Source organism: Antennarius striatus, chromosome 8 (assembly GCF_040054535.1).
Source record: "Antennarius striatus isolate MH-2024 chromosome 8, ASM4005453v1, whole genome shotgun sequence".
Taxonomy (NCBI): Eukaryota; Metazoa; Chordata; class Actinopteri; order Lophiiformes; family Antennariidae; genus Antennarius; species Antennarius striatus.
Window position 1 is genome coordinate 3,667,990 of NC_090783.1, and position 6,000 is coordinate 3,673,989.

A 6,000-nucleotide genomic window follows, 5' to 3' on the forward strand; every position below is an offset into this window, starting at 1 on the left:
GGTGCTGTCTGAGTGACCAGCAGAGACGATATATCCATGCTATCTATTTCCTATCACTAATATAAGCTGCCTTCATACAAATATGATTCAAATTTTTTTTAAAAAAAGAAGACATTTTCTGTCTTTTTGAAGTCTGTTTTTAATTTGGGACCGCGTCGCACCCACGGTATCATTATACCCAGGCAGTGTTGAAGGGATGTGGTCGTATTGATTTTTTTTTTTTTTTTTTGCAGGAGGAGAAGACTCTCAGATAAATAAGACGGCAGAAGCAGTGGGAGGATATAAAAAAAAAGTGATTATTAAACCTTCAAAACTTCTTTTCTGGGTAATGCAGGATCATTTGTAGATGTCATTGTCTGTTTGTTTGTTTTTTTACTGATTGCATACATTGATCTTCGAATGTATAGGTCAATACAGCTACAGTTGCTCTGACAACAAGACATGATGACTTATTTAGTTTTTGCTGGTCAGATTTGGTTTGGAAAAATCTTTTTATTCGAGTCATAGAGTAACAATAGAAGGCACTAGAAGCCTGCAAATGCTGTGTAGAGTCAGGATCAGTCCAAAAATTACTGGATGCAACTGAATTGAGGAGGAATAAGATCAAGCATGAATTGCAAAAATAGGCAAAGTCCAAAAAAACCCCCAACAGGAATAAACAGAAATCACAGGGAAAATAAGTTAAATCCGGCCTCTGGCACAGGGAGCAGCACGAGGGACAACACGTGGGAAAAGCAGGTGGCAACAGGTGACTAATCTGATGGACTGTGACGAGACAATGACAGACAGGTGACACGAGGAGGAGGAGACAACCTGGTCCAGTTGGAAACAATCAGACACTCAGAGGAGGGAAACACTGTGTGACACGAACACAGGAAATGGGAGCGACACAAGGACTCTACTACAAAATAAAGCAGGAAATAACCGCTGGTCTATGACAATTGCACATTTTTAAAAATTGATTTCAGTGCTGTGAATTAGTTGAAATGTAACTGTAATCATGATTAATCATGATTACAATTAATTATCTTCTCTATTTGAATCTGCAGAGTCCAGAAGCCTTAGAAATAGATTTTCAACCCTTCCCGTGTTCCCATATATATTTCAACCACCTTCGTTCCCATCTCTTCTGGAATTTTTAGACCTACAGGATGAAGTCCTTAAATTGCAAATATTATCTGGGTTTGGGGAATGAACTGAGTATTTTTATCTTCATAAATGTTGTATGAGACTGTGTAGATAGGGACAAGGCCCTGCAACTTTTCCAGATGTGAAGGAAAACTAAAGTCCATAACCTGATGGCACTGGCGAGTGTATTCTTACAATGTGCCCCAAAAAGTTACCGACTTATTCGGTTTCATTTCCCAGCTGTCACTCCACCTCCATCGCCTTGAAGTCTTTTGATATATTGCATCATCGCACCTGCAACAACAAAAAAAAATCTCCCAAACTCGCTTAAAGACTCTTGGCCTGTAGCCCTTACCTTTCTGCTTATGAACCCTCATGAAAAGTTTGTGAAGGTTGTGCTTCTGACTGTCACAGGCAAGGTTGGACCCGTTCATATTTCCATATGTCAGGTGGAGGAGTGGAACGTGTAGCGGTCACTCTTTTAAATATGATCCTGTCACACCTAGAGGGTGTGAACTCCTTTGTGTATTTGATGTCCATTTATTTCTCCTATGCTTTATAATATTTCCTTCCACATATATCTGTACAACATTGACCTCTGGGGCTGCTCAGGTTTTAAACTGGAAGGTTACAATGTGTGAGGGTCAATAGCTTTTTGTGTAATGTTCTAAAGGTGTGTCTTCACACCTATTTGTCCCCCCCAAAAAATCTTTTTATTGATATAACTTTCATGAATATTCCAATTTAAAAAAAACCCTTTTTGACTTGTGACTGAATGCCACAAATAGGAACAGGTTGTATGGGTGTCTTCATGTTGTGCAGTGAAGTTACAGGTACCAAATTGATCGCTGCAATCTATCAGAACACAGATCAGGCTTTGAAGGAGGTCCGGTCCACCTCGGCTCATCCCAGCTCAGGGAGTTCAACTTGTTTCCCTCTTGATTTTACTCGACAAACAGACACAAACATTGATTTCTCCAGGCTGCCATCGACCTTTTAAATAACATCATGTGATTATTTGTGAATGTCATTGTTGTCTGCCTTTTTCTTTTACCCTAGAGTTGTGAATTGTGCATTCATTTGCAGGTATATTTTATATTGTTTATCTGATAATCATGGCTGGAAAAACAAATTTCCCCTTGTGGGATACTAAAGATTAGCTCAATACTTGGTCACATAAATGACCCATCAGAAAAAGCTGTACAAATATCATGGCATCAACAAGATGTCATGGCAACCATGACAAAAACAAGTCTTTATTTATCTTATTTAGTAATAATTGACCAGAATAAGCTAAATGTAGTGTTAGAGGAGTGCTAGGAATCAGTTCTTACAGTGAATGCTTTTACTGTTATCACTGCAGAAGGTTAAACATGTCTGAGGCTCTGCTTTTGAGTACGCCGATAATTAAAGTGTAAAGAGGAACATTTGGTGGAGCTTCTCACCAGAGACACGTCCGGCAAGTCCATTAAAATATCAAAGAGAACATGACGGAAGGGAACAACAAATAATCATTTTTGTGAGGACTTACAGCCTGAGGGGGTGAGTGGGGGATTCCACTTTTAGTTTCTGTGATGTCACAGCTACGTACACGTTTTTTAGATCACATCTTCACAACAGACCTCAATTCGATTTTTGAAATTTTGTTGGTTACTTGAGGATTTTGTTCATTCTTTTTTTATTTGTAGACTTTGATTCAAAAAAGAAAACTTTTTTTTAACAAATAAATATTCAATAACTATTTTGGTAATTAGCAGTTTGAGGTGGAATATTGTGTTTTAAGAGTATTACCTCTCCTATGGAAATCATGTTTGTGTTGTTGGTTTGTCTGTCTGACCGTTGTGCTTACCTTAAAGTCATGAAATGTTCCGGTGAGATAAAGCAGAGTCCAAAAGATCCAGATCATCTGGATCCAGAATTGTTATTTCTGGTGGTGGGACAGCTTTCAACTTTAGGGACCTTTAGTGTTTGGCAAAGACTACATGATGAACACAAGCGTTATTTTTTGCTGGTAAAATGGCAAAATTCACTGTCTTTGCAAGCTTTTCCACTTGCATTTGTAATAAAATTTTATTTATGTTCCGTACTTTTTATTAACTGTAAACTGAGGGAAAAAAAATTTGGGGGATTCAATTTCAGGAAACTGGAAAGCATGTCAGACCCCCTGTCCTGATGAAATAGACAGATAAAAGCCTCTAGTCAATAAAACGTGTTTTACGAGCATCAAGCTGTGTGACAGCTACAGCTAATGTGATCAGGGAGACAGGTAGGAGAGTACTTGGTGTGTCATCTGGAAGGAAAGTAGATAAGGAGACTTGGTGGTGGAATGAGGAGGTACAGGAGTGTATACAGAGAAAGAGGTTAGCCAAGAGGAAGTGGGACACTGAGAGGACTGAGGAGAGTAGACAGGAGTACAGGGAGATGCAGCGTAAGGTGAAGGTAGAGGTAGCAAAGGCCAAACAAGAAGCTTATGATGACTTGTATGCTAGGTTGGACAGTAAGGAGGGAGAGACTGATCTATACCGGTTGGCAAGACAGAGAGACAGAGATGGGAAGGACGTGCAGCAGGTTAGGGTGATTAAGGATAGGGATGGAAGTCTATTGACAGGTGCCAGTAGTGTGATGGGAAGATGGAAAGAGTACTTTGAAGAGTTGATGAACGTGGAAAATGAGAGGGAACAAAGACTAGAAGAGGTGACTGTTGTGGACCAGGATGTAGCAAAGATTAGTCAGGATGAAGTGAGGAGGGCATTGAAGAGGATGAAGAGTGGAAAGGCAGTCGGTCCTGATGATATACCTGTAGAGGTATGGAAGTGTCTAGGAGAGGTGGCGGTAGAGTTTCTGACTGGGTTGTTCAACAGGATCTTAGATAGTGAGAAGATGCCTGAGGAATGGAGGAGAAGTGTGCTGGTGCCCATTTTTAAGAACAAGGGAGATGTGCAGAGTTGTGGCAACTACAGAGGAATAAAGCTGATGAGCCATACAATGAAGTTATGGGAGAGAGTAGTGGAAGCTAGACTAAGGGCAGAAGTGAACATTTGTGAGCAGCAGTATGGTTTCATGCCAAAAAAGAGTACTACAGATGCAGTATTTGCTTTGAGGATGTTGATAGAGAAGTACAGAGAAGGCCAGAGGGAGCTGCATTGTGTTTTTGTAGATCTGGAGAAAGCTTATGACAGGGTGCCCAGAGAGGAACTGTGGTATTGTATGAGGAAGTCTGGAGTGGCAGAGAAGTATGTTAGAACGGTGCAGGACATGTATGAAGACTGTAAGACAGTGGTGAGGTGTGCTGTAGGTGTGACAGAGGAGTTCAAGGTGGAGGTGGGACTGCATCAGGGATCAGCTCTGAGCCCCTTCTTGTTTGCCATGGTGATGGACAGGCTGACAGACGAGGTTAGACAGGAATCTCCATGGACTATGATGTTTGCAGATGACATTGTGATCTGTAGTGAGAGCAGGGAACAGGTGGAGGAGAAGCTAGAGAAGTGGAGGTTTGTCCTGGAAAGGAGAGGAATGAAGGTTAGCCGCAGTAAGACAGAGTACATGTGTGTGAATGAGAGGGACCCAAGTGGAAGAGTGAGGTTAGAGGGAGAAGAGATCAAGAAGGTGGAGGATTTTAAGTACTTAGGCTCAACAGTCCAGAGCAATGGAGAGTGTGGAAAAGAGGTGAAGAAGCGTGTCCAGGCAGGATGGAACGGGTGGAGGAAAGTGTCAGGTGTGATGTGTGATAGAAGAGTTTCAGCTAAAATGAAAGGAAAGGTTTACAAAACTGTGGTGAGACCAGCGATGTTGTTTGGTCTAGAGACAGTGTCACTGAGGAAAAGACAGGAGACAGAGCTGGAGGTAGCAGAGATGAAGATGCTGAGGTTCTCTCTGGGAGTGACCAGGAAGGATAGGATCAGGAATGAGTACATCAGAGGGACAGCACATGTTAGAGGTTTTGGAGATAAAGTCAGAGAGGCCAGACTGAGATGGTTTGGACATGTCCAGAGGAGAGATAGTGAATATATTGGTAGAAGGATGCTGAGTTTTGAACTGCCAGGCAGGAGGCCTAGAGGAAGACCAAAGAGGAGGTTTATGGATGTAATGAGGGAAGACATGAAGGTAGTTGGTGTGAGAGAAGAGGATTCAAAGGACAGGGCTAGATGGAGGAAATTGATTCGCTGTGGCGACCCCTGAAGGGAAAAGCCGAAAGGAAAAGAAGAAGAAGCTGTGTAACATATTTCAAGCTGAATAATTCTTTTCTTGCACACAGTGAATAGGAGTTTAGAGCACTTCTGCTTTCGTGTGGCACCATCCAGGCAATGTTTTTTGGTCCAAAAGTGACACGCTGACAGGTTTGGACCTGATTTATGTTTGGGGAGCACAGATCATCAAAACAACTGAACAAATCATTGTGTAGGAAAATAGAGGGAAAGAGGTACTTAAATATATCAGTGAATATATGAGAGCCTTAAAGACCATGAAAGATTTAAGAGTAAACAGAATTGTTTAAAGTTCAGATTCAAACAGTTGACATTCACTTCAACGGGTAAAATTCATTTCAGATGGAACCGTGGACTCAGACCGACTGGGATGTTCAGTTAGAAATAAGGTGACCTGAAACTGGACAATTAGCATCAGTGGTAAAATGATGTGAAATGACCTCTTTTTCTGGATTTGACAAAGGAATCAGCCGAAAAAAATAAATAAAAATCACATCATCTGCATACAAATTTGGAAAAGTTGTCAGTTGCAATTAAGAGACCACATTGTTGGAAATAATGACCTGTTTAACGGCATAAATTAAAGTAAAATAAATCCTATTCAGTCAGTGGCGCAGAATTCCCGAGAGGTAAAAAATTTTGGGAAAAAAAAGGAGATATTTTTGAA